Source organism: Miniopterus schreibersii, assembly GCF_964146895.1.
Source record: "Miniopterus schreibersii genome assembly, chromosome: 12".
Taxonomy (NCBI): domain Eukaryota; kingdom Metazoa; phylum Chordata; class Mammalia; order Chiroptera; family Miniopteridae; genus Miniopterus; species Miniopterus schreibersii.
The window spans coordinates 44,456,322-44,483,938 of record NC_138112.1 but is presented as its reverse complement, the minus strand read 5'-3'; the positions used below and the strand labels follow the sequence as shown (position 1 = coordinate 44,483,938).

General features: G+C 46.6%; 1 pseudogene across 1 annotated transcript in view; it reads right to left on the bottom strand.

The window, feature by feature from the left end:
- Positions 1–796: 796 nt before the first annotated feature.
- The window catches only part of LOC308564906 (methionine-R-sulfoxide reductase B1 pseudogene), a 78,275-nt pseudogene continuing 51,454 nt past the window's right edge, over positions 797–27,617 (bottom strand). The window contains exon 3 of the transcript in view: positions 797–1,229. The product of the transcript in view is annotated as a methionine-R-sulfoxide reductase B1 pseudogene (transcript). The remainder of the gene's footprint in view (positions 1,230–27,617) is intronic.

Sequence of the window (27,617 nt, the reverse complement as noted above, 5' to 3'; positions counted from 1 at the left end):
TGAAGCTTATTACTGCTTCTCTTTTGTTTGGGGGGGGGGGTTCATTTTTTTATTCATCTCCTCCTAATTATTCCAGAGAGGATTCAAGATGGGAAGGAGGGCTTCAACATCACCCACCCTCCCAGATGGCAAGAGCTTCAGTGCATGTGCAGTGAAGCGTGGTCGATACGCCCTGGGAAGGTGTGTACTTCAGGCTGTGAGCTTCAGGGTCCCCAACCTGTGCAATCAAGGTAACGGAGCAATAGATGCTTTCCTAAGCCCAAGTGAGGCAAGCAGCGGCCACACAGATTGCGAAACAGGGTTCAGGATTTCTCCTCTCGTAACTGAGAGACCAAAGGTCAGTCCACTCCTACCACAGGTCACAGATCTTCAACACTCTGGCTGCCTGGAGGGGTTTGACCAGAGTGAATCATGCAGTGACTGAGGCTGGAGCAGCCAGCTGGGGCCACATCCATTTGCACTGTCTCCTGGCACAGCTCGAGGGAGATGAGCATCAGCTTTGTGAAGACCTGAGTCCGTCTCAGAACTGGGCCCCACAGGGGCGGGTCCCGACAGGCAGAAAGGGGGCAGTGGGCTGAGAAGAAGTAAAGGTGGGGTGTTCCATCATTCACAGATGAGCCAGGCCTAAAGCCTACCTCCCTGAGGCCAACATGAGCTGACAACTGGGCCCTCCAGGCCCATTCTGGCAGCAGGATATGGGCTACAGGGGGCAAACCAGAACTTTTCCCAAGGAGAACCAGTGCAGAGCCAAGGCCTTGGGAGCTTTCCTGATGTTTCAGCCACCCTCTTCCCTGTCTGAGTATCTGGGGTTCCAATTCCAAGTAAGGGTGGCCAGAGTGTGGCCAACTTAGAGCACCCATCTGGGGAGGCTGAGGGCTGCCCACCTACTTCCCCTGGGAGGCAGAAGTTTCTTTGCCTTTAGGGACAAACTTCAGCGAGCTGCTGAATATTCAGAAGCATGACTGCCCCTTCTTAGGGCCATCGTTCAGGAACACATGGCCCAACCCGTTGCCACACTTGCCACAGGAGACCTTTAAGGCTTCGGGCCGATTGTGCTCTGGACGCTTGGCCACACTGTCAGCATGGATAGTCTCGGTGAAGGCTGGCCATGGGGACGAGTGTGCATACTTTGAGTGGCTGGAGAAGAGCTCATAGCCACACTTGGCACACACGTAGACACCCGGATCAAAGTGGTTCTGGAAAACCTCGCCCCCGGAGAAGCTGCAGAACTACATGGCGCAGACCCGACTGGTGCACAAGGGTTGCTTCATTGCTTCTCTTTTGATTAGCATAAATTTAGGTAGAAAACATCCTTTCCCTTTACTTTCCTGTAATTCTAAAAGATGTTCAACCAGCTGGTTGGTGTTACAAACTATAAGTGACATATATATATGGAATATACATATCTTGTTTTGTTGTTGAATGGCCCCAAATTGTTTTGAATGGCCCATAGTTCTTCCAGGTGTTGACTGGGGTAGTGGTGAGCCAGACGTATACTGATTAGTGAGCCACAGCAGCTCTGAAGAATGTGTGACGGGACTAGGCAGCCAGTTGTTCATGTGACTTGATTGTTGCTGTGTCTCAGAAGAAGGACCAGTCATGCTGCTGGTACTTCTGACAGGCACTCTTTAAAGGGTCTACAAAAGCATGGACACTGATGTCATGGAATGCTGGTCTCATGGCCCCAGTAAACTATGAGGGGGGAAATAAGACAGTTGTGTAATGCAGGAAAGAATGTAATTTCCATAGGAGAGAACCAGAATGTATGTGGTTATAAAGAAGATAGGAATAATAAATGATTGGGCAAAGGCTGCGATCAGAAAAGGCTTCAAGGGCCCTAAAGGATGGAAAATTCACCTCCCGAGGTCAAAGAGACCTATAGAAAGAGGCACTGGGTCAGAGGGTTCCTGTGATGGGACACTAGGTGGGGGGAAGTGATGGAGACAGATTAGGGTAAACGGAGCAGAAGATAGAATGGTTGTCACTGGTGTGGTTCTAATTTAGAGAGTTCCAAGGACCCATTCCTTCTTCATTTGATTGCACAGAAAGAAGCCACAATGGAAGTTTCCTCTTTGACTGCATGGACTTCAGAGTCAGTCAAATCCGTGTCTGAACTCTTACTGTCTATGCGACTTCAAACAAATTATGTAAGTTCTTGACTGTCCATGTCTTCAACTACAGAAAGAGCACAGTAATGCCTTTCAGGGTCATTGTGAAAAATAAATGAAACTGGTGGTTGGAAGGTGTCAGCCCAATGCCTGGTACACAGTAGGTGCACAATGGTTCCCTTCTACTCTAGAAGGAAGGGCACAGTGAAGTGGCTCATAGAAACCAGATGTCAAGATCCTACTTTGTCTCGAATAAAGAACACACATATTGAAGCATCTTCGGTGGTGTCCCACACATACGCCAGAAAGACTTCCAGTTAGTAATTCCATGGGGGGAAAAGACTACAGTAGCCACATAGGAAATGCAGACGGGTTTTCATATGACTCTGAATTATATTGCCAATCTTAAAGGTACTAAAGAGGTCAAAGAAGTCAAAAGCATGATTTGTGAAAAATCAGTATATCATGCAATGGTATGCTTAGCTGCTACTGAACACTACTGAACAAAAGTAATTCAGAAAAACATTTCAGCTCAATGTTCTAAAAACGCTTAGACACAAGACTTGATTGTATTACTAAAAAAGGAAAGTAATCTATAATTATACAAAGATGAGTAGAAATTAAAAATTTGTGGTGTTTGTAGAAATTTTAAAATGTAGTGCTTGTTTTCCCTGAGTTGTTTGTAGACCAGTGGCATTTTATAATCGAAGGTGTCTCAGAATCTGGGAAATCTGATCTTTGCTGGGGTGGGTTCAGATCCCTTTTCTTTGTCATTCCTGCCTCTGTCATGTTCACTGACCCCATGCTGACCTGTTTACATCGCACCAGTTACACCCTGTATCCATGTTCTCCTTCTCGCTCTCTCTCTCTCTCTCTGATTGCTCAAAATTTAGTTTTCCAAGAATAAAGTTGCCACCGACTGCAGCTGAATTCTACCTTTTGAGGTATCTCTTGGCTATTTTACTCATCGGTCTATACTATGTAATTAGCCTATGTAAAAACATCTACTATACAATGCGTTTTCCTCCTACTGGCTTCAGTGTTGATTGGGTTGCGGAGGAAAAAGAATACTTTCTGTGTTAATCATAACTAGAATGAGTTTCTCGAACCCCTTTTTGGTTTATACTTACTCTCTATGTCCTGCTTTCAAATCTCTCTCAGTAGAATACGGGGCTAAATTTTTTTTTGTATTTACCCCACAAAGGAACAAAAGTACGGTCTGCTCAGATATTTTCTCAGAAGTTTCCGTGCATAAAATGAATTTTCTGTTTTAATTAGAAAAAAAGAGTTTGTTTTTAAGGCTTGAACGTTCATCTATGCCCATGTGATTTTCTTTATATTTATAATGCAACTGTTTTTGATTTAATATATATACTATGTGTATAGAATATACATTGTATGTGAATCTGTAGCTACCTGACTAATGAACTGAACACCTTTCTTAGAAAGGGCTGTATGTTATTCATTCTGTAGCTCTCCCAGCACCTAGCAGAATGTCTATATAATGAGGCACTCAGTAAATATTAGCTTATTATGGCTGAAAAAACCCCACAAATTTATTTCCAATTCTGAATGTAAGGGTTTTTGGTGAAAAGGCTCTCCTCTGCCTAAGTCTGAGTTTGTACAGGAAGCTTTTTAGAAGATGCCAATTTAGGAGCTCAAGTTGTTCCGGAGGAGTATTGTCCTCACACTGGTTTGAGTCACATTTAGGACATTTTAAATGCCTCGTGCCAGCAGGCTGCACTCTGCTTCATTGTGTCAGAGTCCACAGGGATAATTGATACAATTATCAAGGGGATAATCAAGTCAAGGAGTCAAGGGGATAATCGCTCCCTTTTACACAGGGGGTCTGAGAGATTGGGAAGTCAGGGGTTCCTCCCACTTCCAGAAGCATCCCAATTCCGCAGCTTAATTTTCATCCCCGCCGCGCAGGAAAAACAACCCGGGAGACTGGAGAAAGGCCAGCTCACACGTTCCAGTGCAGCGGTCTCAGCCTGCAGAACAGTTAAACCCGTTTCAGAAAGAAGAAAGGCCTTCAGGGGTTTGGTGCAGGGAAGTTAGAATGCCTGATACCTGGGCAAAAGGAGAGGTCCTTAGAGTAGAAGAGGTTATCCTGTTTTTAAAAAGCTCACCCAAGTACTGACCCCTGGAGACAGCGCTTTGCTCACATCACTTGTTTCCTTCTTTTAAGAAGACGTCTGTTTCTATGAAGTCAGTGGAAGATCATGCTGGCCATCAAAATATGAGATAAAGCACATGCCTTGCAGTTCAAGTCCAAGAAATCTATTACCAGCCAGGAGTCAGAGGTCTAAATTGCAGGGCAAGTTTTCAAGGCAGAAGATAAAGAGGAAGAACAAAGAACAGCCTCCGAAATATTTAATTAGCAAGCTAATTACAGTGCCATGGAAAGCATCAAAATATCAGTGGACATATTTCCACAGGGGCACAAGCCCATGGGCTATAAGTAACTTCATTTAAATACCCCACAAAATTCCGTTCACAGCAGCATTCTGCCGACTTACTTCTACCCCCTCCCACCCCACCCCCTGGCCGCCCGCGGAGGCCTTTTCTCCTGGCAAACTCGGCATGTCCTTGCCGCCCTGGCACGAGCGGCCCTCCTCTGTTGTTTGTAGCAGCTTCTGTAATAACTTGCATCGTGGGCGTGAGGGCTATGAGTGTATGTGTCTACATTGCCTCTTAGAGCAGAAGCGCCTTGAGGGTAGTCACTGCTTCTCTTTTGTCCCTGTGCTCTCAGAACTCGGTCTGAGGCTGGGCACGGCCCGGCTGTTCCATAAATACTTGCTGCCTTGAACTGACTCCTGGGAAAGACAGGATGAAGGAAATGCAGAAGAAGCACCTCAGGATCACGTCTCCAGAGCTACAGGGCAGTAAGAAGAAACACGAATTCATACTTTCTTTCTGTAAGTATGTATTGAGTGCTTTCTATGTGAAAAACTTTGTTCCAGCAATAATTAGTCAATGAACAAAATGGAAATCATCACCTTGGAGGAGCTTACATTCTCATTGCATGAGACAGACAATAAACAATAAGTCAATATATTGCATAGTATTTTGAAGGTGATAAGTGATTTAGAAAAAGAAAATAGGATGCCAGGGAGCTCCTTTGTCCCTCAGAATTAGAGACAGGCTGGCAGTGCAGGCCCCGCGGCAGTGCAGAAAGCTTGTGTGGAAGACTTGGTGAGGCTGTGCTGTCTGACCCCCTAAAGCTGGCCCTTTCCCCTCCAACCTCACCTCTTCCTGGAGCCCTACCTACTCCCATCTGGGCCACCTCCAGCTTTGTTCTGCTTCTCTCATTTTTTCATTTAAATTTTGCCTCGACATTTAAATTTTGCCTTGATATTTAAATTTTATACAGGTCACAGGTTTGTGTCATATGACCAAACCCACCTATACTTTGTTAACTTGCCCAGTGTTTTAAAACTGGGGGGTTTCCCCAGGTGGTGTGCCCCAGCTGTTGAGCATCTACCTAGGATCCAGGAGATCACGGTTCGATTCCTGGGCAGGGCACAGGCCTGGGTTGTGAGCTCTGTCCCCAGTGGGGGCCTGCAAGAGGCAGCTGATAATGACTCTCTCTCATCATTGATGTTTCTATCTCTCTCTCCCCCTCCCTTCCTCTCTCTAAAATCAATACAAATATTAAAAATTAATTAATTAATTAAATAAATAAAACTGGGATGTTTCAAATAAAAAGATTTCATACTTTTCTTTAAAAATGGTGAGATGTTGTTATACTGGGCCTGCATTATTTCATGGCTACAATCCATTGGATCTAAGGAGAGTCGGCATCCCTCAGACAGAGGCACTTGGCTTTCAGTTTGACACAGTCCCCACCACTCCCTATTGATTACACCCTACCCTCTGCCCTCATTTCATATACCAGCTGGACCTTTATAAGCATTGAACTGTACGCTCTTGCTCTATTGGCCTACCAATGCCCACCCACCCCCTTCTGACAACTCCCTCACTTCCAGTTTCTCCTCGGACAGTTGATTTCTGCCGTTGGCCCTGGTGTGCCTCAGCCCTGCCCACCTCAACCTGAGGTGGCTCCTGGCTCCCAGCCGTCTAGGCTTCGCCCACAGACAGTCTTGCTGTCTCAGTCCTGTTGATTCAAGCACAGTCAGGTGCCACTTAAGGCTGGGGATACGTTCTAAGAAACGATCGGGGGTTTCTCATTGCGCAATGTTATAGACTGTGCTTACACCAACCTAGATGGTGCAGCCGACCACACTTCTAGCTGTACAGTACAGTCTGTTGCTCCTAGGCTACAAACCCGAACAGCATGTGACTGTGCAAAACCACACAAGATTACATCGAACACAAGAGAAAATGATACTATCAAGAGATGTGGTAAATGTGAGATATGTGAGGCTGCTGCCAGCGGAACATAGCACACTGTTCTACAGCAAACCTTTCTGTAAGTAGAAAAGTGCACTCTAAAGTAATGATAAAAATTATAGGATAGGAAATACACTAACTAGCAATAGTCATTTATTATCAGTATCAAGTAGTATACCCTGCACACAGTTGCGTGTGCTGGGCTTTTATATGACCGGCAGTGCCGTAGGTTTGCCCACAGCAGCCTCAGCACGGACGCGTGGCGAGTGCCCTGTGCACATGGTCACCGGGCGGCAGATCGCTTTCCAACATGATCCTACGGGGCACCACGGCCTATGCGGCTCACTGGGGACAAACGCTGTGACGCGGCCCCTGGCTGAGCCGGGCCGGGCGGGCTCCGGGCAGCCTGCCAGCGGAGCGCACCCAGGTCTCCTGTCCCGGCCCAAAAGCAAAAGTGGGGAAGACGGGCTCAGCTTTGCTCTGACAGGTGAGCTGTTCATTCCCTGTCCTTTGCACCAGCGTCAGGATGAAAGGCTGCTACACTCAGCCTCCCTCAACTCCCAGAGTTTCCTACACAGGCTTCTTCGTTGTTTCCAAAAGGAAACGTTGCAGAAAAGCCAGTTTTCTATTTCCTTTCTTCGTAGTTAGTGTCCTTTTGCCGGTTGTAAATCTATGGGAACTGAAAGACTAACCAAAGCGTGGCTGTTTCTGAAAGGGTGTGGAAGCCCCGGGCTCTTTTGTCTATTTTACTCACAGCTAATTAGCCTTTACAAAGTAAGGAAGGAAGGGAGGGAGGGAGGGAGGGAGGGAGGGAGGGAGGGAGGAAGGTCAACCTTCCTCTGCCCCCTGCCCCACCCGTGTGCTGTGCTCATCCTCTGTGACCCCAGGTCCCTCTGAGACAAACCTCGGGTGCAGGAGGCAGGACATGGTGACGGTCCCCCCGCCCCCTTTCTACTCACCCTCCTCCTCACCCTTTATGGTGCTTCTGTCGGACTGGAGTCTGGGGAGGCTTCGTGCATGAGCCCGGTGGTGACAGAGGTCCAGCAAGGCCCGGCGGGGGGGGGGGGGGGGGGGGGAGAGCGGCTGCTGGGACTTAAAGCCGCACTGGGCTCCACGGGTGCTACGGGAGGCTTGCAGCTCAGCCCCACGACAGGAAAAGGGCCACAGAGCAGGGGCGCAGCGAGGGGGGCACTTGAGGCTGACTCCAGGTCAGGAATGAGGAGCGAGAACTTGGTCCTGTGCCCGCTGTGCTGGACTTCCCCATACCTGAGAGGGAGGGGAGGGGAGGGCAGGGGAGGGCAGGGGAGAGGAGGGGAGGGGAGGGGAGGGGAGGGGAGGGGAGGACAGGGAGGGGAGAGGAGGGGAGGGGAGGGGAGGGCAGGGGAGGGGAGGGAGGGAGGGAGGGAGGGGAGGGGAGGGGAGGGGAGGGGAGGGGAAGCATTCCTGACACCAGCATATCCTACCGATTCCCAGTTCCTCCACGGGTGGTGAGTGACTATGGACTGATCCTCTCGTGGCCCACTCAGTAGCTAGAAGACAACCCAGGAGGCTTTATCTGCGATGCTCTTTTAGAAATTGCTTTAATTAACGAGCCATTATAAAGCCCCTAATGCTGACTGGGTATCCCTGGCTGGAGAGGACTGGCCTTCTCTAAAGAAGCAAAGACAAAGAAAACCTTTTCTCTTTTGATTTGTGAGCCCCAGGTTGCTCCAAAGCCTGTCTTCAAAGATTGTTTTTCCCATTTCATGCCCGTCGTTTTTATTTTCTGATACCTGCTTAGAAATAACCTTGTCTTTCTGGTACTTAGTTCTACCACATAAATCCTTTTGCCATTTCTAAGAAACCGCAGACCTGCTCCGACAGCCTTCCCGGCCCCGCCACCCCAGCGCGGCCCAGCACTGCCCCCTAGCCCGGCTTAGTGTGAACACATTTAATGAGCTTTCTCCCGTGGAGGAGTCAGGTGGAATTTGTAAAATGGAATTTAATTGGGGCTGAATAAACTTCACTTTAACATTCCTCACACAGCGGCCTCTGCTCATCGGCGACAACAGTCTGCATTTGCTCTGATTTGTCACAGAATCTGGGGCCTGCAGCACCGTGCCCAAAATAGAAAGCAGCGATGGGAACCCCGCAGCCTCCGGAGCCGTCAGTCCCGCGCGGCTCAGCTCCACGCCCCTGGGGGAGGCTCCGAGCCCTGGGCTCTCTCTCTCAACAAAGGATCCGGGAAACTGCCGGAAGGCTCGGGCGGAACTTTGGGGCAGAATTATAAGCTTTCATTTAATGAAGAGCTGGCCTGGTTAATGGCTGCGTAATGCCCACTGACCTCATGCTGCCTTTAGGCAGCCTTAGAAAAATGGGGAGCTCCCACCATATATAGATGGAGAAAGCAAAATGAGCCCCCTAACTGGTGAAAGTCTGAGCAAGCTTAGCGGGAAAGCCTGCCTTCCACCCAGGGGCTCCCCATTCCTGTGGCCTCTGAGAAAGCCACGGTGCTTGCTGGTTTTAGAGTGGATGAGGGCTTGTCCTTTAGGGTAAGGCTGGGGGTGGGGCACATGACTAACCCAGAGGGTTACTTGTGCACAGATCTCTGCAGCAAGGAAGGGAGGGGAAGGGGGAAGATTGATTGGGGTGACCTGGATGGCAGGATCTTTCTCTCTCCACTTATGGAAATAGGGGGCATACTTAGATTCAAGTTGGCAAACAGACTTCATCTTGTGTGACAATTTAGTGCACTGGTGGTGGCTGCCTGGAAGACTGTTGAAAAGAATTTCAGTTCTCTATCTAGGATCCGGGAGGAAAAGGTACTGTGATTATCAGTTGTACAGCGTGACTGAGTTTGGAGAAGAAACTTTGCCCCCATCCACGGATGGTGAATTAGGAGATTTGGGGGTGATACCCAATGAGTTAGTCACCTTCGGAGATAGTATAATGACTTAACATGACACATAAGACACTTCATGATATGGGCCTCAGCTCTTCCTGCACCTTGTCCCACCTTACCTCCATCTCTCACTTTATAATTCCAGCATGGTTCTCTGAATGGCCTTGGGCAGACAGGAAATCTGTGGCAGGGACCCTTGGCACTCTGCCCCTTCAGAGAACAGGGCAGAAGCCCCAGCGGCACACTAAAGATGCTGGGGGCCCAGGGGTTTGGAGCTGCAGATCCCAGGGGCAAGCAGCAGCGGCAGGGAGAGCACTAGGGGTGTTAGCCCGAGGCAATAATCCGCCCGGAGTTATACCCAGCCGGGACCCAGCAAAGCCTTTGGACCAGAAAGAAGATCAGGAGAGAAGGGTTACTGGACAATGGGGGTGCCCGGCTCTAACTGTCTTTTGAGAAAAACCACCAGTCAGGAAGGATGGGGCTAAATTGCGTTTCCTTGATGAAGGAATTGAGGAAATCGGGTATTTCCCCGAGCAGTGCCCCTGACAGCGGGCTGTGGGATTCCTAGACTTGTGTTACTGGAGAGGAAGTGAGGCCTGGCTCTCACCCCACCCAGCGCGGTAGGCAGCCAGAAGACGGAGGCGGGCAAGGCTCTGCAGTCCACAGCTCAGCGGCGTGAGCCACGGGCACATCATTTAAGTTCCAGTACATCTCAGTGTCCGTTTCGTCATCTATGAAATGGAAACTACAAGACCAAGGCCGTAGGGTTACTTGTTTATTCACAGATTGCTCATTTCTTATGTGCCGGCCAAGAGCCAAGCACCAAGATAGTTTCTGAATGAACAAGATACAATCCCTGCCCTCTAGCCAGGAATTTAGGCACAAAAATAGAAGGTCAGAAAGCAGAGGAAATGCCTGCCTGTTTTTTCCATTTTAAGTGTCTATTTTCTAATACCCAGTTACACGACTATAAAGGAGACTGACACTGAGCCTGGAACGTAGTAGGCGTTTGAGAAATAGTGGATGAATCTGAATCTGACAAGGGCAGCCTGAGGGAAGCTTGGAAGTTAGTGGAGGCGGGGCAGGGAAGGGAGATTTTGCCCACACCGCCTTCAGGGGAAGCCTTTGGGACCCCATATTTGCCTATGAGCCCCACCCACACTGACATTAGCTTGTAAGCAGTCTCCCTCGCCCCTGGCTGCCTCCCTGAGATCTCAGCAGTTCAGGTGTCTGAGGCCATCCTACCCACCCCCTGTCACCAACAAAAGGAACAGCTCGGATCTCGCCCACAACCCCAAATTTGCCAGTCTGCATCCATTTTGCCCTTCCTTCCCCCTCACCCGTGGGGGATATGCCTGAAATGGTAGATAGTACCAAACTCTGTATATACTATGTTTTCTCCTATACATGTTACCTCTGATAGAGTTTAATTTATAAATTAGGCACACTAAGAGATTAACAACAATGACCAATAATCAAGTAGAAAAAACTGTAACAATTCACTATAATAAAGGTTATGTGACTGTGGCATTATTAAGTAAAATAAAGGTTACTTGAACACAACGCTGTGATACCAAGACAGGCGATCTTATAACCGAGCCAGCTTCCAGGTGACTAAGGGGCAGGCATTGCGTGGATACGCTGGACAATGGGGTGATTCTCGTCCTGGGCAGGACCGGCAGGGATGGCGAGAGATTTCATCACACTACTCAGAATGGTGTGCAATTTAAAACGGATGAGTTTATTATTTCTGGAATTATCCATTTAATATTTTGGGCCACGGTTGACTGAGGGTAACTGCCATGGAAAGCAAAACTGTGGATAAGGGAGGACTACTGTATTCCCTAGGTAGGCGTCGCTCCGCGTGGGTGTATGCTCAGGGGTGACTGCTCTGAGGCCGAGCTGAACCCACACAGGGTGGCTCCCTCTTCCAGTCACTGCTCTCCTACTATGGTTATTAACCCAAGATGCAAAATAACCCAATGACATGGAAATAACAGGGAAAGTGTTCAAATTAACCAGCCAGACAGGACTGATAATTTAATCTCTTTCACTAGCAGAAAGAACAATACTTAGTGTCTTTAACGCCTACTAAATGTACATGAAACAACTTTGCCAATAGGTGGGTAATCAAATTGTTCTGAATAATCTAATCTGGTGTTTTCCTGCTTCCTCTTCATGCTAATTTATTCTGGCATGGCTTTTCAGTAATGAAAATCTGTTCTTACAGAATCCATTTCATAGAGATTTTCCATATTAAAATGGAGATGGAAGTGTCGTGGAGAATTAGATTACTTGTCCTTGGCGTGGGGTGGCCTGGGAGGGGCCTTTGTCTCACGGTGGACAGCAGATGGCATTAATTGAAGAGAGTAGTAAGTGTACCTTTCATAGCAGGCCGGCGATTGTTTTTAAAGTGTGGTTTCCATCTAATCAGAGCCCCTTGCCTGCACAGACTTAATTTGTTCCTTTCCTCATGAAATTTGTTAATTTTCAAAGCATTTTCAGCCCTAATCATTACCACCAGGGTGAAAAACTAGTTTAAATAAACGCCTCAGCGACTAGAACATGTGTTGGTCTCTCATTCCAGAGAAACCCTTTCAGGGCAAACCACATCCTTAGCATCAGAGGCAAAAGAACAGATTGATAAATAAACATTCATTTGGGGAGCACCTACTGGGCACAGGTCCCGCGCTGGGGCTGGGGGTGGGGTACAGTAGTGAACACTACGACTCCCACCCGCCAGGAGCCAAGGTCTCTTGTGGGGCCCTCTAATTTCAGTGTGTGGCAATTGCCTGGGGAACCTGTTAAAAATGTGAGGTTCTGGGACCTGTTCACAGTGATTCTGAATCAGCTAGTGCTCAATAGATGTTGCCAAAGACAACACATATGTATCACGTACTTCATAAATGTCTTCAGGTAGTTTACTGCATTCATGTCATAGTGTCACTTGGCACCAGCCCCTTTTCCTAAACACTCCTGAGAAGATCTTCGATATGGGTCAGGCACTCTTTCCAACAGTTAGGTGAACAATGCATAATTCATATCAAATACAATTAGTTGGTTATTGCTGCAGAGAGTAGGCATCTCCATGACCCTGATCTTATTTATTTCACCCAGCTTAATATTAGCTTTCATTGATTCTTCAGCACCATTTTCTAAACTCTCCTATGGGGTAATATTAATATGTTCCTAAGTAATATTAATAACAACAATAACAATAATAAATATTCACTGGCAACTTACTACGTGGCAGTAAGCTCTTTGCATGCTCTGTCTCACTGAATTCTCACAACCGCCCAGGTGACATACACTATGGCTATCCCCCATCTTATAGATGAGATCCTTCATCAGTGTGGGTTTCCCCAGATGCCTGCGGGGGTGGGGAGCTAGACAGTCCATCTGGGATTTCTGGGGATCGCCTACCATCCTGGTTGGTGCAGGAGTGAAAGGCTTCCTGGGAATCAGGACTTTCCACATTAAAACTGGGCAAATCGAGATGAGTTGGTCCCCTTGCTCCTCTTTGGGGTTTGGAGGGGGGACACCAAAATCCAAAGAAAGATGGGTTCAAATTCTGAGTGGAAAGCTGAGTCCTGGGAGCCAAAGAAGGAATCTAAGTGCTTCATCTAAACCTAAGAGATGAGAAGCAGCCAAAAGCCAAGGAAAAGGAACGCGAATGCCATGTTTGAGCGCCTGGCTGTGGTCTGGGACGTTGCTCCGAACGGGTGGACTTGACTTGCCAGCTACGGTGCGGGGCACGGTGGGCCAGCCAGCTGCAGGGGACAGCTGTGCTCTCCTGCGCTCTTCCTTAGGTGGGTGGTCCTGAGGCTCCTCCAGGAATGCCTGAGGTGCGCTGTGTTCCAGGGCGTTCTGGGGCCATCCCCAGTCCCACCTCCTGGAATCGCTTAGGAAAAGCGGTGGCAGGAGTGGCAGCTGAATTCCTGTTGCCTGGGAGCATGTGGAGAACAGCTTCATTCTCACCCTCTCTATGGAATAACTAAAGTTGTCCAATATGCCCTTGGCTCGCACCTCTGCAAGGCACACGCCAAGTGTCAGGTGGACAGAGAAACACAAACCCCAGTCCCCAGGTGACAGGAGGCCTCAGGAGTCATGCCCGCCCCCCCCCAAAAAATGTCTGAATTCTTTACTCCTGGCTACAGAGTTTCCCCTAGAAGCAGCCTACAGCTGCCTGGAATGCAGAAACCAAGGAGCGAACGGAGCTTAGAATAGACTGTTGAGTCCAAAAATCTAAGGAAGAGATTCTTAGAAGTCTCCAGAACCAAATGAACCAGAAGTGGTAAAGAACAAGGTGCAGCTATGAAATCTGAAGTCCAAGGAATAAAAAGCTGGAATTTGAGGTTCAGAGCAGCCAGGAGTGGTCAAGGACAATTGTCTGTGTCAAGTGTCACTGTCTGCAGCTGGCTTTTGTGGCCAAGGACTGCCTGGTGTGTATGTGTGGGCAGATGTGTTTAAAGAGTCAGAAAAATATTGTAGGAGACACACAACTTCATAAGGGGGAAGAGATGAGTTTTCTTTCATTGGTGTTCGGCACTGTGTCACTCCCATCTCTTCTAGCCTCCATCCCCGGGCTCATTTTTGACTTCTGGCCTCCTGTGCAGGCCTTTCTCCCCAGCCAACACACAGACACCTTTGCCCCCTTCATTCTATATTTATTATCTGCTTACTATTTCAGTTATTTATTGCTGTGTAACCAACCATCCCCAAACTTAGCACTTTAAGACAACACCACTTTTGCTCACGATTCGCTGGGTCAGCTGGGCAATTCTTCTGGTCTTTTTCTTTTGGGAGGAGGGGACCTCTGCAGTCAGCTGGTGGCACAGCTAGGACCGTATGGTCTAGCACAGTCTCATTCGCGTTTCAACAGCTGGCATGCTGGCTGAGGTCTAGAGGACCTTTGTCGGGACAGCCCAACTGCGCTCCATGGGGTCTGTCATCCTCCAGGAAACTAACCTGGAATTTTCACGTGATGACAGATGCATTTCCAGCAGCAGGTGAAGTTAAGCCTCAGTGCTCCAGCGCTTTTAGAGCCTCACGTGCATCACATTTGCTAATGAGGGCGAGCCAAGTCACGCAGTCGAGCTCAGAGTCAGGAGAGAAGGGACAGACTCCACCCTTAGCCAGAGGAGCTACAAAGAATGCGTGCCTGTGTTCTGCAATTTAACACGCCTTCTCCATGCCAGGCACTGTCCACGGTGCCGTGATGTCACCATGTAAAAGACTGACGCAAGGTCCCTGAGGGGTGTGAATGTGATCAGGAATCACTTGGAGATGACTGTTTATTGCTTGGCTGTGTTGAGAGCCCTGCTAAAGCTTGAAGTGTGATGGTTTGCAATGTGGGACCGTTGGCTGGCTGTGTGATTTTCCTCCAGTAAGACCTAGCTGCTGAGGGGCAAAGTCAGGGAAAACGGTTGTCAAGGTGAGTGCAGTCAACACAAAAGGGACTGAGGACCTAGGGGGTATTAGGGAGGCTATAGAGTGTGCACTGTGAGTCCAACAGTGGGCTGTGGACAGAGGTGAGAATGTCATTCACAGTGTTGCACTTTCTACAGAAGCTGTCACAGGGTGTCCCGTGATGGGGACCTGCTGTTTTCTGGGGGTAGCAGGTGACCAGACATCCTAGCCTCTCTGTAATGAGCCAGGAAATCAGTTACAATTTGGGTTGTTTACAAAGAGAGCATCTTAATTGTGTAAAAGGCTTGCGATTTTTCTCTGCCATGAAACACAGATACCAACTGAGGCTGCTGCTTAAACAGCCTTGAACTCAGGGCACCTGCTGGGAGGGATGGCCCTCTGGTTTCTTCCCATGAGCACCGACAAGTGGCAAGGGCCTGAGTAGAGAGCCAGAGAGAGCCAGCAAGACCGCAGTGCCCTGCGAGCAGTTGCCAACCAAGGCGGCGGCAACTGGACTTTCTGCAAGTGGTAGAGAGAGGGGAAGTTCTGCTTGAAAGGCAATTATTCTGACTCTGATAACTATCAGCTATCTGGGGGGGGGGGGGGCGATTGCCAGACTCCTAGGGAACAGGGATGTCATCCAGGCAGGAATGAATTACTTCAGAACATGTCGAGGTGGGAGCGTCCTGTACCTTCCTGAGGGCTGTGTGGGGGCACATGGCATGACTCACTAGTGGCACTTTCCCACTCACAACTCAGGGGGATCACAAAGAGGGAACAGCTGCTGAGACTTCTGGGCAAACTGTGAGCAGAGTGAAGGCGCTGTCGTTAGGAACCAGGCAGAATTCTCCAGCCTCCATTCTGCAGACACTTGAAGGGCTCTGGTTGCTTGGGGCACCATTTCCTGGCTTCCTTTGGCTGCTTTTTGAGGTGTCTCTTGGAGGAATCTAGGAAGTGTTTGGAGTGAGACAGCTGGATCCTGACCTGTGGCTGGGTCAGCTTGCCAGAGTTTCACAGGCCCTCTGAGCTTTACTTTGCTCCACTGGAAAGTGGAGATAACAAACCCCTCTCAGAATTACTGAGGGAGCTGAGCGCCCACAGTTGGCTCCCAGTAAGTGCTGATTCCCTCCCTCTTTGGGGGGTGGCCTGAGCACCTACCCCTTTAAGGGAGAAGCAGCACTGTTTCCCATACCCCGGGCGCAGACAAGAATAGCGTTACCCCACACGGCAAACAGAAGGCGGGGATTGATTTGTTCCCCTTCTCACACAAAGCTGAGCACACGACAGGTTATGGGCTTGCATATTAATGCATTTGAAGTGAGAAGAACCACTTATAACAGAAACTGTCTTGCTTGCAAAGATTTATTCCCCATGTAGTTTTTCATGGCTCATAAAAGGTGATGGATGAACGTAATTTTTAGTTTAATTTCTTGCTGTGCAGTTCAGTAATTTTTGAGATAAACTCAAATTACTAAGGATCTGGAACTGTTCAAAGCAATGAGGAGCCATGCACATCAGGTCGTACACAGGGCGTGGCGTGTTTAATTTTCCAAGCCAGCCAGAGAAGCGGTGATTCGGAATCCCAGCACACATGTCAGCCACGCCACCTTTAAAGTTCACTTCTGCTGTCTCCACATGCCGACCAAACCTCCCTCTAAAGAAATTTCTGTTGGTTCTTTGTGGGGAGGGGGAAGGGACATGGCTAGACAGGAGAGGCATGCAACTTTTTTCCCTTTTTATATTTTGTATATTTTTATCAAAATATATATTTGAATATATATAAAAATGAGAAAGTAGTACTTAAGAAAAAATCTGTTTGGGTTTAAAATTTTATTTTGCTTTATTTTGCCTGCAGGTTTTAAATGTTCATAAAGCAATTGAGGGCATGGGTCCTTTAAGAAATTAGCAAGGTGGTCTAGGTGGGGGAAGGTGAATCTGAGTTTTAGGATTAATCAGCGCTAAGAACCCACAAGGACAAGTGATCGATGGATGCAAACTGGCACCTGGAGTGAGAAGCTGATTGTTAGAGGCTTTAATGGGCCCAAGGTAAATCTTTACAGGCCAGTTTTATCTGCAAGTCATAAATAAATAGATAAATAAAAAAATGAAATAAATAGAAGAATGTGGTTAAATAATAACTGAAGGCAATTAACATTGTGACAGAAGTTAATTTTTTAGTAAAGATCTATGTTTATTTCTTTAAAACCAAATCTTGTTCTGTGTTATATCTTGTCTTAAATGTGTTCTTATTTATTAAACAGTGTTAGGTTAAATAAAATATGGTATTTTCCAAATGAAGGTCTTTTCATTCCTATAATCTTCCTGAAAACAAAGAGAAAAAGACGGATGTTCCAACAAGCGCGTGTTTTGCCCTCTGCCACTGACAGTAACCTACACAGAATTCTTCTGTGTCAGCAATTTAATTCTGGTGACACTGTACACACCCAGAATTACAATTTCAGGCTGGATGGTAGAAGGAAAAAGAAATCTCAGTACTGTGATAATTCTGGCCTGTGGCTGGAACAGTCTTAAGAGGTCAGAAAATTATGTCTGCTAGTTAAATTAGAAAGCTAGAAGGTAACAGTTTGGTAGAGACCATTGTGACTGTTTAAAGTATTTGTGGATCCCAAGTACCATTTTGTGGATGCTCTCCAAAACTTCAGTTGATCGGGAAAATCTACAGCTTACACACTTGCCAAAGGCTAGGGTAAACAAGAGGATGAGAAAAATAAAATGAGCTACAGTCTTACCAAATTCTACTTAATTATTACTGCATACCACTGGTTTAGGAAAATAATGTAAAGTAACTTTTAATGAACAATTGAAAGGCATTATTATCCTAAAATAAAATAACAAAGCCAAAAAGCCAGGTAACACAGGGAAAGATATATGGTGCTCTGTGGTACTTGAATCTCTCAGCTCTGCCCTTACACGGAGCAGCAGAACCACCTAAACACGCCTTCAACACCGTCCAGTCCTTTGCCTGAAGCCCCAGCCCCTGCCCTGCTTCTGACTCTCCTGGATTCCCGCCTCCCAGGCCTCCCCCCTCACTTGGCCCTCACCTCACCTCACCTCAGCCCTTCTGCTCGGCACCCCTCCTTTGGTTTGACCTTCAGTCTCTCTCAGGTTATCCCTGTGGCTTATTATGCGGGAGGAGATTGATCCAAGATCAAGGGGATAGATTTAATATAAATTGCTACTGACATGGTTACCAACTGAAACATTTATTGACTCTAACAAACTGTGTGCAGCCGAGCCAGTGCCACACAGTCACCCAAACCGTGCCTTCTTGTCTGCGTGCCTGTCTCCGGCTCACTTGGAAGTCAGAGGGACCACCACTGCCCTTCGCTCCCTAGGCAGCCTCTCCTCAGCAATGCCCCGTTTTTGCCCATCTTTTGGTATCTTGATGTTGCTGATCTGTCCCGTCCTCAGAATAAATTTCAGCTTTCATAGGCTCTAGACCAGTGTCTTTCAAATTGTTTTGACCCAGAACCTTCAGTAAGCAGAAACCAAAGTCTGATTTAAAAAAAAAAAAAAAAAAAGCAACAAAAAACCCTTACCTTTACTACATGGGATGCATGCTGATGTTTTCTATTCTGTTCTATTTTCGATATAAATCAGTTTCACAATCCACTAAAAGCATGTGTCCTGCAGTTCCAAAAGCTCTGACCTTGTGTGATGGGCGTATCTGCGGGGAGCAAAGCCCTTACTGGCATTGTTTTCCCCCGTTAGACTGTCCATCTGTAGCTGAGTGGCTCTCAAGATGTTGCTGCATTTTTGCTAGTTATGTGATTATTGGGTTCAGGGCCATCTTTTTTCAAATAGGCAAACACATGTACACAAATTCCCTTCCTCTATTCTTTGGCTCCCATAGCATTTCGGATGGGTCTTTTCCAGTGATAAAATAGCCCAAGTCGTCTTGGGCGTGATCAGTAGCAGAGCCTGTGCTGCCTCAGCCGCCCTGGGTGGGCTGAGTCCTGCAGACCTGCCAACGCGCCCCCACGCCTGATCCCCTGCTCCACGAGCTCCGTCCTGAGAGGAGGGAGCTGTCCCAACCACCTAGTTAAGGAAAAGTCCTTTAACCCCCGGCAATCAAGACAAGAAGAAAAGAGGAAACAGGGGTTTTGTAGGAATGTAGACATAACTCTCATTAATTAATAAAAGGAAATGTATTTCATCTACAGAAACAAATTATTCTCTAGAAGTAAACACCCGGGAATTTATTGTGTGATATTCTTATATCTTCAGTACACACTGAGATACATAAAAGCTGCTGGGATCTTTATCTATAAAGAATTCTACAGTATATGTCTCGGTTTCGTCATTATTTATGTAGTTAATGTTTCCAGGGTTATTTTTAAAGTGTTCTAGAATTATTCCTAGAATTTCCCAAAGAGCATTTATTTCACGAATTGGCAGAACTGGGTTCTGATAGCCCCTAAGCAACCTTGAGGGAAATTCAACACTTGCTACTTACCCTTCCTCACTACACATCCCTTCTTTAACCCCTGAGCTATCATCTGATTACTCTTTACCCCTCGAGATCAGACTTCAGTTTCTCTCAACTGAACCTCTTTTCTAGGTGATTGTATCAGTCAGGATGGGCTAAAGGATGCTACAGTAACAAATAACTCTGAAACCTCAGTGATATAAACAAAGTTTATATCTCACTTACGCTGTGTGTCCATCCCTCGTTGGCTGGCGGTAAGGGGGCCCTGCCGTATGTTGTTCTCACTCGGAGAGTCTGCATCATGGAGCCTTAATACCTGGAACATTACTTGTCACTACGATAGGGAGAAAGAGACACAGAAAATGAGGATTATCTCTTACCAGCCTTCTACCTCATAGTGACACGTGTCACTTCTGTACCCATTTCACTCACTAGAACAAGACACACAACCATGCCTAACATCAGAGGAATGGAAAAAGTACTGTTTGACCTTGTGTCCAACAGAGACCTAAGAAATTCATGAACAGTCACCTCCCCATCCGTAAAAGGGGTGCTTCTCTTTTGACTCTGCAGCATTAACTCTGTCGACCAACCCTTTTTCTTTAAATTCTCTTCGCCTTTGGCACTGGTCATTTTTTCTCTGATTCCATTACTCTTCTCTTCTTCCTCAAGATATACGTGTCCCATCTCTTCTGACCTAAAATTTCATCCAGAATGGAACAAGATGGGGCCTAGAAAAAGCCAACTTCAAACTTCTATCTTTGGTTCTACAAAGAATGATCCTCTCAGAAAACTAGGGCGAAAGTAAATATGTATGAATTTGAAAAACAAACAAACAAAAAAACCTCTCTTTTTTCCAATTTCTTTCTTTTTTAATAGACAATACAACCAACTGTCTAGAAATCCCACTTTGGAAAACCTATCTAACAGAAATAAAAACTCCAATTTATAAGGCTGTATACACAAGAATATTTATCATATCATTGTGTATAGAAGCAAAAATCTCAGAAGGACCTAAATGTCCCGGAATAAGGGATGCTCTTGACTCAGTTATGATATATCCACACCATGAACTATGATGCAACTGTTATAAAGACTGAAATAGATCTATTGTTGTCTGTGGTGCATTGTTAAAAAGGAAAAGCAATTTACAGTTACATTTATACTGTGATTCTATTTCTATGAAAACAAACAACAACTGCAAAAGTCCTAAATATATGTATTTATATTTGTTCGAGAATGAAGGAAATTGTGGAAAGATATACAACAGGTTGTTAATACTGATAATCTCAGGAGGATTGGAATAGGGGGCAGTGGGAAGAGATTTTTAACCTAAAAATCTATCTTAGGGTGGTTTCATAGACTATAATCGTTAATACTGCAATTTAATAAAGAAAAAGCTGATACAAAAACAAAAGTAAAAGAAAATTTAATTAATAAAAACAACAACAAAAATAAATGCTGTCATTTCAACACTAGCGCCCTGCCCCACGGCCCTCCGCCCGTCCAGCTTTACTTCCTCGCTGCAGTCCCAGTACACACAGCTTTTCCCTTCACATCTGAAAGGCTTCTTCTCACCCTCCCTCATTCCTTACAAAGATTTTTTTTCCTTCATCTTCACCACCTTCCAAAGGGCCAATAAACTACGACGTATCAAACCGCTGTTTCAAATTGTATAGCGTAATAATCAGTGCAATACTAGGCCTGTCCTCCTAGTTCATATTTTAAACATTATTTTTGCTTGAGGTCCCTTTTTAATATGGATTTTTGATGTAAGAGCAACATGAGTTTCTTTTTCATTCTAGTCTGATTTAGAAGGTAAACACTCTTAACATTCCTCATCAACTTCAGACCTTCCATAAATATCCTGTGTATTAGAGCCATCAATTCGTATCTATCTATTCCAGCAAAAGTTGAGACTTTTGTGGCAGATAGGGAGTCATGTCCTATTTGGAGATTCTTACTTTCTTCATGCTTTCTCATAATCATTAGCTTAATCTGAGAGCGAATATGCCTCTTTTTGCGTCTTCTGTACCCTGCTTTTATTTCAACCAAATTAAAATAATTATCTTCACTCCTTCCCCTCCTACTTGTTTTGTAAAGGGAGAAAATAGAATATACTGATGTTTCCTTGTTAGTGCATAGACACGTTTTCCAGTGGTTATACCTATTAGCTAAAGTAATAGCCATTACCTGCGGTGAGGTGGGGGGGAAACCAGGTGGGTGAGGGGACATGGATATTCCACAATGTCTATCTACCATCTCTCAGCTATGCATTCATCTCTTCAAAATGCATTACCTATAAAAAAAATTCCAGTGGGCCCAAATTAGGATAATTTCACTTTTCTCTTCTACAGTTTACAGAGCCAGAAGGCAATATATCCTATTTTCAGAATTTTCAAGAAGAGGAGAGGCATACAAGGTGGCAATGGCCACTCATCCTATTATTTTTTTCATGAAAGACATTCTAAGACCTGGAGTTTTCAAGAAACCTATACAACTCAACTAGTTATTCTGTTGAAATCATTGGAGGGTCTTATCTAGAACAATGAATATTAAAAAGGAAAATCTGGGCTACAGAAATGCATAAATAGTGAGCAATAAAACCAATTATTCTAGAAACTGGAAAAGGCAAGAAAAGAGATTCTATCCTAAAGCCTCCAAAAAGAACACAGCCCTGCTGATACCTTAATTTTAGCCCAGTGAGACCCATTTCAGACTTCTGACCTCTAGAACTGGAACATAATCAATTTATGTTGTTTTAAGCCACCAAGTTTGTGGCAATTTGTTATAGCCGCCACAGGAAACTAATACATCTTTTTAGGGCAAGGCGAAATTTTTGTTTGGGAAAGGGAAACACTTCAAGACAGCAGTTTGATTCGGCAGAAGACAACGCCTCTTCTACCATTTTTGAATGCTGACCCAGGGAGGCTTATTTAGTAACAGCCGTCTCTGCGGGGAGAGGGGACGTTGATGAGGGCAGGGAGGAATGGAAATAAGGAGGAGCGGGCTCCCCACCCGTCCTCCCGGTGGGGCCTGAAGGAGGTCGGAGGCCTGAACTGGGACGAAGGGATGGCCGTGGGCGTGTTAGTGTACACGGGGTGGTAGCCCCCAGGCTGCCACGGGGGGCGGCAGGGGGCCACGGGGCAGGTCGGCCGCTGTGGAAGAGCCCTGTTCTCTGGTGGTTAGGGGGTAAATGCATGCGGTCCCCTTTAAGATTTATTTTCTAGATGTCGAAACTGTCACACTAATGTTTAATTAAGTTTTGTTGAAATTTATGACTTGAGTTTAGCTGCGTCCTAGACAAAGAGCTGTGTCCTTGTGCCGAGGCAGGAGGAGGACCTGAAGAACCTATAGAAAGGCTATAAGGTGGCAAAGGGTCGCCCAGAGGTCAGGGGCCGTCCGTTGGAGCAAGATGGTTGTCTGAGGTGACAAGCAATAGTCGGGGCCCATTTCCGACTCACACAAACATTCTTGGGAAATCTCAAAAATGCTGCTTGAGATAAATGTCATAGAAGACAAGAATTCCTGTAACCAACAGGGAAGGACTCTTGAACCATTTGGGCTCAATATTTTTAAAAAAGGAGACTGTAGAGCAGCGAGTTGGGGAAACCCACGTGTGTGTGTGTGTACATATATTAATTAATAACTTAATGTGTATTATTTAAATATACAGTGTGGGGCAAAAGTAGGTTTACAGTTATGAGTATGCAAAGCATAGTTCATTCTTGTATTATTATTTATTGTATTATTTTTCCATAAAAACAACTATAAACCTACTTTTGCCCCCTCCTGTATATATTTAAAGGCTTATTTTTCAAAACAAGCATGAGTGAGAAGAATTTTTGTGCGGATAACTCTTTATCTAAGTCAAATTGTACTACGGGAGCTCCTAGGCCAGACGTGCATTTATTTATACATTCATTCAGCACAGTTATTAAATATTATAAAGAATTAAAACAGGCGTGATGGAGGCCCCCAGGTTTCCTTGCTTTGACTGTTGTCCCCTTTCTCCCCCTTTTCCTCTTTTTCTCTCTTTTAGTCTTTTTTTTTTTTTTTTGGTTACCTCCTCCCTGAACCTTGACTAGCAGACAAGACGCAAAGTAAAAAAACAAACAAACAAACACAACAAACACAAACAGCTCTTGAAAGAGCTGTTCCAGGGTTGTGCCAGGGGCCCTGAGCAAGAGGCATGGTTCCACGCTGCAGTGTCACGGCGATTAGTGAGGAACAGGACTACCGATGCCGAACCCCAAGGACACACGCCCCCTCTTCTCCTCACCCCGTAACCCTACAGCCCTGCTTGACTCGGAGCCTCACCTGGCCTTCAGGGGCTCCCTGGGGCACCTCCGCTGAAATAGGCCTTTGACTTCCACTGAGCCACTTGAACTACTTTTCTTAACCATATCTTGAGTAATTTAGGTACTTCAGTAGGTGCTTTATAGGTCCTGTTTTGTTTAACCTTCATAAATAACCCTTACTGTAGAAATATTATTCCCGGCTTACAGATGTCAGTCCCAAGGCTCTGGTAGATGGGTAGCCTGCCTAAAGTCAGGATGTGGCACTGCCATGGTTTCAATCCCGATGGGCCTGACTCCGAGCACAGCTGCAGACAGAGCCGGGAGGCAGCCCGACCTCTCCTCCCTCCTTTCTCCCCTCCCCTGCAGGGAAGGGGGTCCTGAAGCACCGAGACTGAGCAGCACTCTAGAAAGAAAAGAGCTCAGGATCTGAGAATAGTCTCACAGGGGTTGGTACTTGACAGCCCCAAATCCACCCCTGTAATCCTGAGGAGGAAAAGGAAGCCAGTGGTTGGAGTATCTAGAGTTGGGTTCTGGCTGGAAGGGAAGGTGGGTAGTTCAAGGGAGTTGACTGATGGACGAAAGAAAAAGAGGCTTGAGGGGCTGACACCACCACAAACTTGGTAACCAGAAGCATGGGTTAAAAAATACGTTTAGGGCTCTGGCCAGAGTGGTTCAGTGGTTAGAGCATCTGCCTGCTGACCAAAGGGTTGAGGGTCCCTTTCCCCATCAAGGGCACGAACCTGGGTTGCAGGTTCATCCCACAGCCCGGTCTCTCTCACATCCATATTTCTCTCTCTCTCCCTCCCTCCCTTCCACTCTCTCTAAAAAAATCAATGGAAAAAATATCCTCAGGTGAAGATTAACAACAACAACAAACATACCTTCAGGCAGAATGAACAAAAAGCGTTAGGATTTGCCCTCCAGCCCAAACCATTAAAAGAAAGGAGGCTTACCAGAGTAACTTGCAGCACTATGGGCTGTGAGCTCTGTGAGGGCAAGGACCAGATGGGAGATTTTTCTGCATCCCCACCGAACCCAGCCCTGAGGTGAACTCTCAGGGGAAGCTCCATAACCCTTGATGGGCGGCATAAAACTGAAACCCACCCGCACGTCACACGCATTTCCCTTCCCCTGTGAAAGCATACTTAACTTGGAGCCCGCAGCTCTCCGGGGTCCTGGGAGCAGCTCGCGGCGGCACTTCTATATTCATATTAGCCATTTCCAGCAGTTGCCATGGATATCTAGAAGGTAAGCGAGGTGCCAGCACGGAGTGATGGGTGAGTGAGGCACTCTCCGTTTTACAGATTTTTTGATAATGCTATCTATTTCCTGCCAAATTAGCACAATATCTTTTTTTTTTACTAGCCTTTTGTTATGTAGATCTATAGAAAATTTTAATTCTATTGTCCTTGCCTTTATTAAACCGATACCCTCTCCTGGATTAAATTGGGTCATAAAAATCGTATCACGTTATTTTATGTAGCATAAATATAATGTCGAGTGTTCAGTGTCCTGTCAAGGCTTGGTGGTAATGAATAACTGACTTTCCTTGCCCGCTGAGAATGCTGACTGTCCCTCCCATTTCACAGCTGTGGCTGATACTAGGCTATTTTCAAGCTACACCGTCTCTGCTATCCCTTAAGAATCACCTGGTGAGACAATCACCTATTCTAGTCCAACCTCATTCTATCATCTCTCCACTGAAATAAAAGAGAGAGGAAAAAAAGAAAGAAAATCCACAGCAGTCCCCCTCTTCATTCATGACTCAGATTCCCTTATGAGGTTTTTCTTAGGCTATAAGAAATTGAAAGCTTTAAATTTTGAGAAAATATGTGATCTCCCACTGAGTGACCTGGCTGATGCGACTTCTTTAATCTTCTGTGCCCTGTGAGGTCTTCTGAGACCAGTGCCCCAATAATCAGGAGGCTTGCAGCTGCTCAATTACTTAATTTAGCCGGGGTCCTGTCCTCAAGGGCCTTGGGCCAAATCATAGTGACACAGCGCCCTAGAGGACACGTTGGGAATGGCTGAAGTCAGGAAATGGACTCAGCCTGGAAGGCTCCAGAGAGGCAAACTGCCCAGGCGAGGCAAGAATTCAGTGGCCGGCTAGGCTGGAGTCTTTGGGCTGGAGAGAAGTTTCCCTTATTTTCATCCCTAAGCTGGGGGACAGTGGGAAGGGAAGGGAGCCAGTGAGCTCTACTTTCTGAAATAAAAATTGATGTTTGATAGTCACCAAGGTTTTTCTTACTCATCTCACCAGGGGTCAAAAACCATAGACCTGAACAAGGACGTAAAGACTCTGCAGAGCTCTTATTTCTGTCACTCCCTCTCTGTGTCCCTGTAGACACCTGCAGTGAAAACCTTAAACCTAAAAGGTACAAGGGCTTGTCTTGAGCAAGGAGGAAGGAAGCGGGGAACTGGATAAACTGCAGCCCATTGTGCATCCACAATTGAGGGCAGAAGACTGTGGGAGGGAGAGACGGAAGCTCCAGAGGTTAAAAAAAATAAATAAATAAAAATAAAAATAAGCGAGCCAAGTCACTGGGGTTTGCATCAGGAGAGAGTGGGGAGCTGACCAGACCTGAGAAAGCACCCTGGGCTGAGCAGCCGAAATGCTCACCCTAGAGCTCCTGAGAGCTCTTTCATGGCTGGCAGACTCCTCGTCAGAGAGGGGAGGCCATCTAGGGCCAAAGAGAGCTGGGTTCAAATCTCTGCCACTGTTGGCTGTGTAAACGTGGACCAGTGTCTTCATCTCCCCATGCCTTTGTGAGATGGGCGTGATGGTAATTTCAACCTCTTAAAGTTATGGTGATTCTTTATCTCCATCCCCACCCCCCAGCTTTGATACCAGAATTTCACAGAAATGTTTAGTTATCAAAACACATTTGGGGAAAATATAAAAACAAAAAGCATTTGGAGCACCTAGAAACGGAGAGTCAGCTTGGTCCTGTTTCCTCTCTGAACAGCCTATTCCAAGAGCAGCAGTGAAGCCCTGCCCAGCTTGGACCCCTGACAGAGAGGGGTCTTTCGGGGCTCAGAGGTCATGCTGTTAATTTCCAACTTAACCTCTGTTTCATTAAAGGCAACAAATGGTGTCATTTGTCTTTAGACTGGATACGGTGGCATCTGGATTCTGAAATTGCCATGTGTTCCCAGACACGCCCCCATCTGACTTAGGAGAGACTGTTTTTGATGGTGATCATGAAAGAAGGCAGCTCCCAGGCAGAGGTGTCAGGGCCCTGAAAAGGTGCAGGGATCCGGCAGGGTGGGAAAATAAGCTGCTGTGCAAACAAAGCAGAAAATGAGCGGCCTTGGCCCAGGCATGGGGAGTGTGTGTGTGTGTGTGTGTGTGTGTGCACGTGCGTGCTCATGTGTGTGTCTCTCTGGCCATTCCTTTCCACACACTAGCTTAGATTCTCCATCCCCTGCCCCCCAACTTTGGCAACAGTCTCCTGTAATGAAGTGAAAGTAAAACACAGAACCTCCCAAGTGTGAGAAGAGGAGGGGGAGACTTTGCCAAGTAAAGGTGGCTGGCCAAGGAGCCCCGACCAAAGTCACTTATTCCCCACTTGGAGCACCCCCCCTACTCTTCCTGCACTGCCTCCATACAGACCCTGGAAACCAGCTGGAAGGGAGGAGCATAGCTACCACTTTATGGTTCTGGCCCAAGTATGGGCTTACATCTCTACCCTTAGCTCCATTTAGAGCAGCTGAGAAAGAAGAAAAAAGAGAGGGAGGGAGGGAGGGAGGGAGGGAGGGAAGGAGGGAGGGAGGGAGGGAGGGAGGGAGGGAGGGAGGGAGGGAGGGAGGAAGGGAGGGGGGGAGGGGGGGAGGGAGGGAGGGAGGGAGGGGTTTCAAGAAAACATCACTAAATCCAGAAAGAGAACAGTAAAGAAGTAATTCTCCCTGCCCGACCGGGCGTGGCTCAGCGGTTGAGCGTCGACCTGGGATCCAGGCGATTGGGGTTCCATTCCTGGTCGGGGCACATCCCTGGGTTGTGGGCTTGATCAATGACTCTCTCATCATTGATGTTTCTATCTCTTTCTCTCCCTCTCCTTTCCTCTCTCTGAGGTCAATGAAGATATATTTAAAAAAATAAAATAAATAAAATA